Genomic DNA, 13,297 nt, shown 5'->3' with positions numbered 1-13,297 from the left:
TGCGAGTCATTAAAAAAACTATAAAAGTCATTAAATTCGATGTCCAGAGGCATTAAAAAATTAAATACACTTGATGGGGAAAAAAAAAACAAAAAAACATTGCTGTTCACGATTTATTTTGATTATATAAACATTTAATAATTTTGATCGGAAGTAGTGTGATGACTGACAGGTGGAACCCTTTAATTGGGTATTGTTTATGGACGATACACAAAGTCACAATACAGTTTGTCATCTTTTCATGGTCATCAGATATGACCCATTTGGACAATCAGAGGCTCCGTAGTTGCCATGGAAACACCATCATCCTCTACAACACTGATTCACCAGTAAAACCCATGGAGTTGGATCAATGACAGTGGATGGAGATGCTTGTTTTTATGTTTAATTAAAGATATTTTGGCTGAAAAGGTCACTTTTTCCTCATTTTTTTCTGATTCGTTCTGATAACCTTTGAATTTATTCTGAATTTTACTGAACATCTACATGATCAGTGAATTAAATATAGGAAAATACCTGATATTCACTTAAAACAGGGTTTCCGTGGGTTATTAAAAAAGCATTAAGTCATTAAATTTGATGTCCAGAGGCATTAAAAAATTAAATACACTTGATGGAAAAAAAAACATTGTTATTCACGATTTATTTTGATTAAATAAACATTTAAGAATTCTGATCGGTAGTGTGATGATTGACAGGCTGACCCCTTTAATCGACTATTGTTTATGGCTGATACAGGAAGTCCCAACACCTGATGCCTGGAACGCAACATGGTGTGAGTGCGTTCAGGCTGTGGCGAAAGAGCGGAGGGAATATTAGCAAATGTTGGAAAAATGTGAAAATGCAAGTTTCAGGAGAAGTGATTGGAGGAGAAACTATTCAGAACCTGGTTAAAGCCTGTTGACAGTAAATTATCATAAAGCTATATATAAAACTGTATCTGCAGTTGGACATGGGCATGAAATTTGTTTAAAGTGGCATTAAAAAGCATTATGTTAGATTTGCTGATACCTGCAGAAACCCTGTAAAAATAAAAGTACAGAGGACAATATTATAATACATGCCGATAAATCATTGAGAAAGGCTAAATATAGAGAAAAAAATTATAATTTAAGAAGTGCCACAAACGTAGCACTGGGTCTTTATGGGTTAAATCTGCAGGAGCTGAAATCATGTAGAAAAATAAAATCATAAGGTTCCTTCTGGAGCTCTCTCCTCTCAGTCCAAATAAAAAAAACTGAATATAGATATGTATGACCTCCAATTGTGAAGCCACTTGTGTCCAGATCGCATGTCGGGATCTAATCTTTGCAATTTCAATCACATTTTCGACCTCCCTCCCTGTCTGAAAACACCTGCAATTAGACAAAAATCTGTGTCATGGGGTAGATTTTCTACAGCCTGAAAACACAGAGGAGGAGTAGATGCAGAACCCAGTAAAGGGTGTTTTCTACGGGGAGTTTTTCCACGTATTAACCACATGTTTGATGACAGTAAGGACACAAATGGATTTTTTGCATAAATGTGACTTATTTGCTAATAAAAGTTCTTCAGTGTTCCTCAGAAACGTGGAGAACACTTGTATTTTGCACTCTGTATAAAAACTGTAATTTGCACTACAATAATATATACATAAACATATTTTTGTACACATCCACTGACTGTATAAAACTCCAATTAGCACTCTGTACACATTACAAATCTGTTAGCAGATTTTATTTTTTATTTATTTATTTTTTTTTTTTGCTTGAATTAAGCAAAAAAAATCTTGAATTAAGCAACAAAAAAAAAAAAAATCTGCCAATGGAACAAGTAAAAGTTATCTTGGTAAGATTTCTTAATTCAAGATTTTCCAGATCTATTGTCTAAAAATAACTTCTTATATCTCACTGAAAAGTTACTCTTTAGGTGATTATGTCTTATTTTAAGTGTGATGAAATATTTTGACTAGAAATGAGAAAAATACACTTGGTAAGATTTAGATTTTTGCAGTGTGTATACTATAGATTAAAAAAAAAAAAAAACTTAACTGAAGATTTGAAACAAGTACAATCTGCTTAAAATAAGAATTTTAGCATTCTTTAATCCTCAGATAATATTTTCTTATTTTAAGATAAATTAACAAGTGCAATTTTCTTACTGCACCGGCAGGTAATTTTACTTGAAATAAGACATTTTTACCCAGTAATGAGTTTAATTTTCTTATTTTTGTGTGTATTTTGTGATATTGGGTTATACACTGTTGCCCATAAACCTGGATTTTTTTCTTTTTTTTTTTTCTTTTTTTTTTTTACTTTTCTCATGAAATAATTGGGACAATGTGATTTATTCTTAGATAAAGTGCAACTAGGACTAAGTGTGTAATCATTGCACCACATCAAAGGCGGTTAACCCATTATCAGGCAAGTGACTATTTTTGGTTATTTCTGCAGACATTAAATATGGGGCCAATCTCATTCCTCAGTGAGGTCAAGAAGCACAATGCAGTGATTCAGAGAGATTTTATACACATGTTGAAGCTGTAAATAGTGAATATGAGTGATTTTTGTCAGATTATGGCCTTATAACAATTGCTTTATTGCATGTGTTTACTTTTTAACAAGTGCTGGTTGAAAGGTTGAAATGTAGAATTTCAGAGTATTTCAATGAGTGCCTGATAAAGGGTTAATATGTATATAAATAGGAATAAAAAGAGGAATTTATCTAAAAATAAACATATTTCCAACTTTATGGGACACAGTGTATGAATAAAATTGTCTTTGCCGAGAGATATGCAAAAAAACAAACAAACTATCAAACGTTGCACCTTTAATTACAAAATATATTCCCATATCATGTTATTCTGCTGTATTTTACTCTGACAGGAGGTGACACGTTTCAGATGTGACCATACGGTTTGTTAAAGCGAATACGGCTCCAACATGTGCAACCCATGACAAGCTTTCACTAGTCCACATCTTGTCACATTAAAGCAACTATTTGACATTTTCTTGCAAAGAGTTACACAAGAAAATAACACTTTTACTGCTAGCTGATGCCATCCTATGTCAAGAAGAAATACAAGAAATACACCGTCAACTGAACTGCATGAAACCCCAAATTATGATGTTTGGCTGCAGTTTATTTACTCAGTAGTGGAATTAAGGTTGTGTGAGTTTTTCCAAAAGCTAAAACGTGATGCTAACAGACAGAACGTGCACGGTACTAAGACGAATTAGATGTTGAACTTTATCTTTTAACGGTGGACATCATTTGTAGCTGAAACTGCTTTTTCTCAAAAATGTTCTATAACTCTCAACTACTAATCCTGCAAATATTCTTTAAAAAGTCAGCTTAAATAGTTTCTCAACTTGCCAGTGGTAACACATGTGCTCTATTCATAGCACTACTACTCTGCAGATAGATAATTTTGTACATTTTCAGGTAAAAAAAACAGGAATTATTATGCAGAGGTTTCTCAGAGTGCAAGCACAAAGGTTAAAAGATACGAGTCAAAGCAGTATAGAAGTATAAAAATATGAATGCATTATAAAAACAATTAAAAGACAATAGCACATCTATTAGATATTAACTGTAATTCATCTTAATCTCATTAATTTGGCCAGTAAATTGCTCTGATAAAGAAGTTAGTTGTACATATAAATGCATTTAGAAGTGTAGAAATTCCCATAAAGCTTTTTAAATTAGAAAAACACTCCCTTACAGTTCTAGAAAATAGTATTTTACAGCAGTTTCTTGATTCCATTCTCAAACTAAGTGTCAAATGTTAATATTCAGTAAACCAGCAGAATCTTACTGTTGCTCTGAATTAACCCATAAAGACCCAAACATCTAAACTGAGTATGATGTAAACTAAAGATGGCAGAGGGGGGCACTGAGCATGCTCAGATGTCTGTGGAAAGCACAAGGTCTACACTATCAGCATGTTTACCTCCAGGAGGTATTGTGATCACTTTGCTTTGTGTGTTTGCGTGTTTGCGTGCGTGCATGTTTGTTTGTTTGTTAGCAAGATAACTCAAAGTTATGGATGGATTTTCAGGAAATTTTCAGGAAATGTTGATACTGGCACAAGGAAGGGGGCGGGGGGGGGGCAGATCTGTCTTGGCAGAGGTCTGCGCTCTCCGAGTGCTTTTCTTATTTGAAATGTTTCCTATTGAGCAAACGGTTGAATTTCTACGAATATTTAAAAGAAATCATAATTCAGAATGCTCACCACAGACGCGTCAGGGGTTAAAGTGTTAAATGGATATTGACTGTCTAATCCCATCAATCCATATAAATAATTGGTGTAAAATACAGTTTGTCATCTCTTTGTCATGGTCATCTGAACATTTGGATGTTCAGAGGCTCCGTAGTTACCATGGAAACACCGTCATCTTCTACAACATTGATTCACCAGTAAAACCCATAGAGTTGGGTCAATGACGGTGGATGGACACACTTGTTTTATGTTCAGTTATTAGTATATTTGCTGAAAAAGTCACTTTTTCTTCAATTTTTGATACAAAGTTTTGATATAATAACCTTTGAATTTACTGAGTTTTCATGAACATTCAAATTAAATATAGAAAAATACATAATTTACAATGAAAAATGCAAAATATAGAGGATAATATCATAATAAACGGTGATAAATCACTTAAGAAAGGTTAAATAGAGAGAAAAATCCATTTGGGAACTACCAGAAAAGCAACACTGGGTCTTTATGGGTTTCAAAAAACAAATCATTTGGATGTTTAGAGGCTCTGTAGTTACCATGGAAACACTGTCATCTTCTACAACATTGATTCACCAGTAAAACCTATAAAGCTGGATCAATGACAATGGATGGAGACACTTGGTTTATGTTCAGTTATTAATATATTTGCTTTTTCTTCAATTTTTGATACAAAGTTTTGATATAATAACCTTTGAATTTACTGAGTTTTCATGAACATCCAAATTAAATATAAAAAAAATACATAATTTACAATGAAAAATGCAAAATACAGACGATAATATCATAATAAACGGTGAAAAATCACTTAAGAAAGGTTAAATAGAGAGAAAAATCCATTTGGGAACTACCAGAAAAGCAACACTGGGTCTTTATGGGTTAAAAAAACAAATCATTTGGACGTTCAGAGGCTCCATAGTTACCATGGAAACACTGTCATCTTCTACAACATTGATTCACCAGTAAAACCCATGGAGTTGGGTCAATGACAGTGGATGGACACACTTGTTTTATGTTCAGTTATAAATATATTTGCTGAAAAAGTCACTTTTTCTTCAATTTTTGATACAAAGTTTGATATAATAACCTTTGAATTTACTGAGTTTTCATGAACATTCAAATTAAATATAGAAAAATACATAATTTACAATGAAAAATGCAAAATATAGAGGATAATATCATAATAAACGGTGATAAATCACTTAAGAAAGGTTAAATAGAGAGAAAAATCCATTTGGGAACTACCAGAAAAGCAACACTGGGTCTTTATGGGTTTCAAAAAACAAATCATTTGGATGTTTAGAGGCTCTGTAGTTACCATGGAAACACTGTCATCTTCTACAACATTGATTCACCAGTAAAACCTATAAAGCTGGATCAATGACAATGGATGGAGACACTTGGTTTATGTTCAGTTATTAATATATTTGCTGAAAAAGTCACTTTTTCTTCAATTTTTGATACAAAGTTTTGATATAATAACCTTTGAATTTACTGAGTTTTCATGAACATCCAAATTAAATATAAAAAAATACATAATTTACAATGAAAAATGCAAAATATAGAGGATAATATCATAATAAACGGTGAAAAATCACTTAAGAAAGGTTAAATAGAGAGAAAAATCCATTTGGGAACTACCAGAAAAGCAACACTGGGTCTTTATGGGTTAAAAAAACAAATCATTTGGACGTTCAGAGGCTCCATAGTTACCATGGAAACACTGTCATCTTCTACAACATTGATTCACCAGTAAAACCCATGGAGTTGGGTCAATGACACTGGATGGACACACTTGTTTTATGTTCAGTTATAAATATATTTGCTGAAAAAGTCACTTTTTCTTCAATTTTTGATACAAAGTTTTGATATAATAACCTTTGAATTTACTGAGTTTTCATGAACATTCAAATTAAATATAGAAAAATACATAATTTACAATGAAAAATGCAAAATATAGAGGATAATATCATAATAAACGGTGATAAATCACTTAAGAAAGGTTAAATAGAGAGAAAAATCCATTTGGGAACTACCAGAAAAGCAACACTGGGTCTTTATGGGTTTCAAAAAACAAATCATTTGGATGTTTAGAGGCTCTGTAGTTACCATGGAAACACTGTCATCTTCTACAACATTGATTCACCAGTAAAACCTATAAAGCTGGATCAATGACAATGGATGGAGACACTTGGTTTATGTTCAGTTATTAATATATTTGCTGAAAAAGTCACTTTTTCTTCAATTTTTGATACAAAGTTTTGATATAATAACCTTTGAATTTACTGAGTTTTCATGAACATCCAAATTAAATATAAAAAAATACATAATTTACAATGAAAAATGCAAAATACAGACGATAATATCATAATAAACGGTGAAAAATCACTTAAGAAAGGTTAAATAGAGAGAAAAATCCATTTGGGAACTACCAGAAAAGCAACACTGGGTCTTTATGGGTTAAAAAAACAAATCATTTGGACGTTCAGAGGCTCCATAGTTACCATGGAAACACTGTCATCTTCTACAACATTGATTCACCAGTAAAACCCATGGAGTTGGGTCAATGACACTGGATGGACACACTTGTTTTATGTTCAGTTATAAATATATTTGCTGAAAAAGTCACTTTTTCTTCAATTTTTGATACAAAGTTTTGATATAATAACCTTTGAATTTACTGAGTTTTCATAAACATCCAAATTAAATATAAAAAAATACATAATTTACAATGAAAAAAGCAAAATACAGAGGATAATATCATAATAAACGGTGATAAATCACTTAAGAAAGGTTAAATAGAGAGAAAATTCTATTTGGGAACTACCAGAAAAGCAACACTGGGTCTTTATGGGTTTAAAAAAAAAAAAAAATAGTGAGAAAAAAGAAAAAAAGAGAAACTTCATTTGGGAACTGACACAAAAGTAGCACTTTAGGGGTCTTTAGGGGTTAAATGATGTTTGACACCTGATGCTATAGAATATAAAAACACAACATAAGGGTTAGAGGCAGGTTTCTGAAGGTTAAAGGTCACGAAGAAACCCCACAACCGCCAACGTTCAACTCAACAGATTCACACGGTTCTACTTCCAAAGCCCCGGCAGGAAATCACTCCCGACGGAGCACACATGCGCAAAGATGATGGTCGGTAATGTGTTCTGCTGGACTAATGAGGAGCCTCTCCTTGGCCCCTTCTAATGTCCATCACATTAAAGCTCTTACTAGGGCTGGGTAGAGCTCCTCCATCTTGAGAGTCATCTGCTATCTACAGCACTACAGGCATATGAGAGACAAAACACAGAATGAACTTTGAATGAGCCGTCATAAACTGCCACACAACCCAATGGAGGATGGAGATAAGACTATAGGAGGGTTAATTCAGTCACACACTCACACCCCCATTCAACCCCCCCACCCCATTTCTGCCAGGTCACAGAGCACAAATCCACAGACAATTAACATGAGCAAACATTGTGATGCTCTCTCCTGCAACATCAGCCTTTGAAACACACTAATCTTGGCAACGTGATGAATGAGATTAATTACTCTATGGTGGTAGGGATGATGAGGGAGGTGGTGGGGGGGTGGGGGGTTAGCCCGGAGCTGATCACAAACACACTGTGGGATGTTTTTAAGGCAGACAGGCCCGGCTGGAGCACACATCCAGCCAAGCCAAGCAAGGTGCTCTTCATCCCCTACCCCATGCCTGATGCTTGGGAATAAATGTTTTTGCTTGTATTATACTTGCTACGTCCGATGGGTCCGTGAACGCAGCACAAAAGGCGATGGGAGCGTTCACGCTGCTGTCACCCCTCATAATCTTGCGAATATCGCTCATATTTAGGTCAGATCTGAAACTAATACCGATTTCGCAACAGCAACCCCCCTCCCCTCCTCATCCTCTTCATCATCATCATCATCATCATCATCCTTCTCCTCATCCTGCTACTGCTGCTGCTTCTTCTCCTCTTCCTCCGACCCCCACACACCCCGGCCTTGGATGGGTAGATGAATGGATGGAGGGATAGATGGAGGGAAGGATGGATGGGATGGGATGGGGGGGGGGGGGGGGGGGGGGTTTCCATTTTCAATCCACGATCAATGCGCACCAAAGCGCACCACAGCCCCTTTAGCGCATCATAATAAAAAGACACCAAATCCACATCACGCCACACAATAACCTGAACTAAACACTCTGCAGACACGCAAACACAGCAGCCAGTCGTATTCCCAAACAGCCTGTCAAAAAAAAAAATTCTAGCCTTTTTTTTTTTTTTGGTTTTTTTCATGCACAGATGGGAGGTGTGAGACGAGCGGAATGAGGAAACTGGAATGACATTGCGCCTGCTTACTGTAAAATAAATTCCCTCGGGGGATGGAGAGCCTCTTTTCTTCCTCTGGACTCCCCTCCTTTTCCGACGTGTGAATCTCCCCCCACACACCTCCAAAAAAAAAAAAAAAAAAAAAAAAAAAAAAAAAAAAAAAAAAAAAGGAAAAAAAAAAAATCAGACCATGCAAAACAGGTAGGTAGTCATTCCACCCTCCCAAAGTATTTGTCCTGTGCCGCGTGGAAATGAAAAGGCAGCCAGCATCCGAACAGGAGAGAGCCAGCTGTGGGGAGGAAATGAGGAAGGAGCGGTCGGTCCGGAGCACTGCGCACAGGAGAAGGAAGGAAGAGAGGCAGAGGTGCGCGCTCTCACTCTCTCTCTCTCCCTCTCACTCTCTCTCTACTTCACAATACAACATCCCTCCCCCTCTTCCCCCTCCTCTCCCCCTCCATCCTCGCTAGACGGACTGACAGACAGCCCGGGTACCAGTGTCAGCAGTGACACCCACCGGTGATGAGAGGAACTGCAGGATGGAGATGGAGATGGAGATGGAGATGGAGATGGAGATGGAGATGGAGATGGAGGTGGAGGTGGAGGCAGATGAAGGATGAGTCCACAGAGAAAGAACATCAGCATCAGAAGGAAAAGCACCGTCATTGTGTTACATATGTGTGAAGAGCATCATATGAAGGAGATAAATGTGACTACTGTTCTGATTTTGTACACTGCAAGAAAGGACTGTGCAAAAATAAGGAAATTAAACTCATTGTTGGGTTAAAATGCCTTCTTTCAAGTCAAATTCTCTGCCAGTGCAGTAAGAAAATAGTACTTATCAAGATTTTTTTGAGTAAGAAAATGTAACTTAGCATTACAGAATGCTAAAATTCTTATTTTAAGCAGAATATACTTCTTTTTAATCTTCGTAGTAAGATATTTTTAATCATAGATAGATAGATAGATAGATAGATAGATATACGTAGATATATTTATTAGGGTTGAGAAAAGTTGTAAGGCCGATACAATACGCATCTCAATACAGCATCTTCTATCCAATATATTAAAGATACGTGTGTGGCACCTCGCGATGCGATACGATTCACATCCAAATCATGATACAGAGCAATTAAGCATAGTCTGATTCAACAAATTCATTCTGGTTAAAAAAAAAAAAAAGTATGCAGTGCAATTCAACGAGCTTGATTATTTATTTATCAAAAAAGACCATATAACAATGACTTTTTACAAAGTGCTTTTGTATAATTTCAGAACATGTGCCGCACATTCAGTCACTGAAAAAGGATTTTGTTTCCAAAGTCGTTTCTCTGCATGTTTCTTCTTGCTCCCTCGCCAAATTAATTTGTAATGAAATGTATATGTAATGTATAAGTTAAGAAACCACACTCCACCTCCTTCTGTGTCTGTCAGATTCACAAACAGATATTACAGTATTCATCTGCGGTGCACATGCTCAGTCCATCCATGGAGCTCAGACTGTTAGTGTACAGTGTACACATCCGCGAATCCGTGGCACATGTTAACATGGGTCTGAAGGAAAGAAAAACTACTCAGATAAATAGTAACTTTTAAATGCAAGTAAAAATATATTCTATTGAGTGGATTGAATTTTATGAACACAAACATTCAGTAACCAATGCATTGCGATATCGATTCCAAACTTTTCATTCACTCGCAGCTTCTCTACCGGTGCACTGGGATCATGCACGAGCATGTCTGCGTATCGATACGTATCGAATCTTCCCATCCAACATAGATATATATACCACACAATAGATTAAAAAAAAATTACTATGACTACTTAAAACAAGTATATTCTGCTTGAAATAAGAATTTTAGCATTCTATAATCCTTAGATTAATTTTCTTACTTTAAAAATCTTGATAAGTACTATTTTCTTACTGCACTGGCAGATAATTGTACTTGAAAGAAGACATTTTAACTCAATAATGAGGTTAATTTTCTTATTTTTGTACAGGCCTTTTTTGCTGTGTAGTATTATCTTATTTATTGGGTTCATATTTAGCTAAACCCACTTTTATTAGTCTTTGGTTCATTTATTTGTGTATTTGGACCCTAATAGTTCATAAAGTTTGAATTCGAACCCTCCAGGTGCTGCAAAGCTATCTTTATTCAAGCAAAAATCGAGTGGATTTCTACAACCTTTTTTAATTCCTGCTTAATTTGTTACATTTTATAACTGGTTACGTCACGACATTTGCACATATAAGGTCAAGACTTCCGACAAACATTTCTCTGAGTACGACATAATTGTTTATCAGCTGCAGCGGTTGTAGTAAAAACTGAAAATATGTCCAAACTTCAATGACCTAAAATGTTCAGTTGTTGGTTGAATGGGACAGACTAGCACAGCCAACAACCTGGAGGGGGCGGGGCCTGAAGTGGCTCATGTACATTTAAAGGGCCAGCGCTCCAAACCACCTTTCTGGTGTCATTACTCAGAAATAGGGTTGAAGATGGACCTGTGGAGTTGAATTAATGACGAATTCAGACCCAAGCAGAGCATTTACAGTTTATGTAGACCACAGGGAAATGTTTGAAAATGCATAATTCTATTTAAAAAAAGCAAAATATCACTGCTTTAACATCACTGTTGCTCTACTAACCGTTTTCTTCTGAGTGTAAATAGCCAAACATCACACACCTGACAGTCTGCACTGACAGAATATCTCTGATTGGAATGAGTTGCCGCTGCATCTGCTTCACTCCGTTAACAGCTGTACCTGGAGGCAGCTGTTTCCATCCTCTGACGGTTCACGCTCCATCACCTTTGGCAGCAGCGGCTCCAGTCCATAGGCTGCCCCCAGACTCACCTCGATTGCCCCTCACCACAGGTGTGTCCACCCAGTCTTGCTGTAACTCCGCCCTCATGACCATCAGACATGTCCACTGTGGCCATGCTGATGTGTGTGTTCTATCTGAACCCCATGCAGAGGCAGCAGCGTCTTCTACAGCCCACCCACAGCGACTGTGGAGTGGTTTTTACAGCCTCATGACCCCCCCCCACAGTGGTTTCCAGAGTCCAGCTGCTGCCCAGACCCCGAGCCCACCCTATGAAAATTGAAAATAGTGCTGAAACAGAACTGGAAACAACGATCTAACCCATAAACTGCAAATTATATGATTCTGACCAAGATTTAAAAAAAAAAAAAAAACAACTTAGATTTAGAAGTGTTAGATATTTATCTTGTTTTAAGAGTTAATTTCTTGTTTTAAGTGTTCATACATCTATAAACATGCTTTTTCTAGATTTAACTATAAAGACCCAAACATCTATCACCGATCACAAGCATCTGCTGATCTAAACTGTTTAATACCTGTTGATCCATTAATTCTATCAATACATGTAAATAATTGGTGTAAAATGGGATAACTGTATAATAAAGGGTAATAAATCACTTATAAAAAGGTTAGGTCTAGAGAAAATTTCAAATGGGAACTGACAAAAGTAGCACTGGGTCTTAATGCGTTAAAAAAAAACAAAAACAACAAAAAAAAACTAATCTTGAACATTTAGGAGTGACCATGTAGCTGTGATTGTACATTTACATAAAAAAAAATCTGACCTCTGGATTATTATATATTGCACCCATTTTTCCCAACATGAAGGTCTTTTTTTTTTTTTTTTTTTTTTACGAGAATAAAGCCATAACATTATGAGAATAAAGCTGTAGTTTTAACCCATAAAGACCCAAACATCCACTAACAACCAAAACCATCTACTGATCTGACCTGTTTAATACCTGTTGATCCACTAATTCTATCAATACATGTAAATAATTAGTGTAAAATACAGTTTGTCATCTTTTCATGGTCATCAGATATGACCCATTTGGACGTTCAGAGGCTCTGTAGTTACCATGGAAACACTGTCATCCTCTACAATATTGATTCACCAGTAAAACCCATGGAGTTGGATCAATGACAGTGGATGGAGACTCTTGGTTTATGTTAAGTTAATGATCTATTTTACTGAAAAAGTCATTTTTTTGGTAGTTTTCTCTGTTTTTGATTGAATAAACCTCAACTTTAATCTGAGCTGTTATGAACATCTTTATGATCTGTCAGTTAAATACAGGAAAATACCTGATTAATACTGATAAAATACAAAATGCAAAGGATAATATTGTAAATAAATGGTGATAAATCACTTAAGAAAGTTTAAATATACACTGAAAAAAACTGGGGGTGTTATTTACTTAGGAAAACTTAGGAAAGTATTTGCACTTAGAATTGTAAGTAAATTCTACACGGGCGATCATCAAGTAAACTTTACTTGCGGATATATGTTTATTTTACTAGCAAACCTCAGGTAATTTACTGATGATTATTAATATGGTCATTGAATTTGACTTTCTCCTTCTTTGTAAATTTTACTTACATTCTGACTGCTTTAAGCTAAAAAAAAAATGCTAATGCACCCAAAGCTAATGGCTTTTCACGGTAATTTTCAAATACTGTAATGTTTTGGTACAACAAAGTTACCAGAGAGTGAACATTGGTTACACTTCTCAACAGTGACATTTATCTTCATAAAGTGCATGCCAAAAACAGTCCAGACTGTCTGACAGCAGCACAGACCATTCAGTCATGGTGTCAAACTGAAATATTCCTTCCACCCAGTTCACTCAGGGGCCGTTTACACGGTGTAGGATTCAGTCGACTCCGGGAAGATTTCATCGCGGATTAGCCTTCTGTTAACATGGAAACGGTGCCT

The 13,297-nt window shown here is 35.8% G+C and overlaps 1 protein-coding gene across 1 annotated transcript in view; it reads right to left on the bottom strand.

Annotated features, from left to right (window-relative positions):
- The window catches only part of ctnnd2b (catenin (cadherin-associated protein), delta 2b), a 595,920-nt gene extending 587,040 nt beyond the window's left edge, over window positions 1–8,880 (bottom strand). The window contains exon 1 of the mRNA XM_030159817.1: window positions 8,569–8,880. The gene's annotated coding sequence lies outside the window, so the exon portion shown is untranslated. The remainder of the gene's footprint in view (window positions 1–8,568) is intronic.
- Between the last annotated feature and the right edge of the window lie 4,417 nt (window positions 8,881–13,297).

Source organism: Sphaeramia orbicularis, chromosome 17, assembly GCF_902148855.1.
Source record: "Sphaeramia orbicularis chromosome 17, fSphaOr1.1, whole genome shotgun sequence".
In the NCBI taxonomy this organism is placed as follows: Eukaryota; Metazoa; Chordata; class Actinopteri; order Kurtiformes; family Apogonidae; genus Sphaeramia; species Sphaeramia orbicularis.
This window is presented reverse-complemented; position numbering and strand designations above follow the sequence as displayed.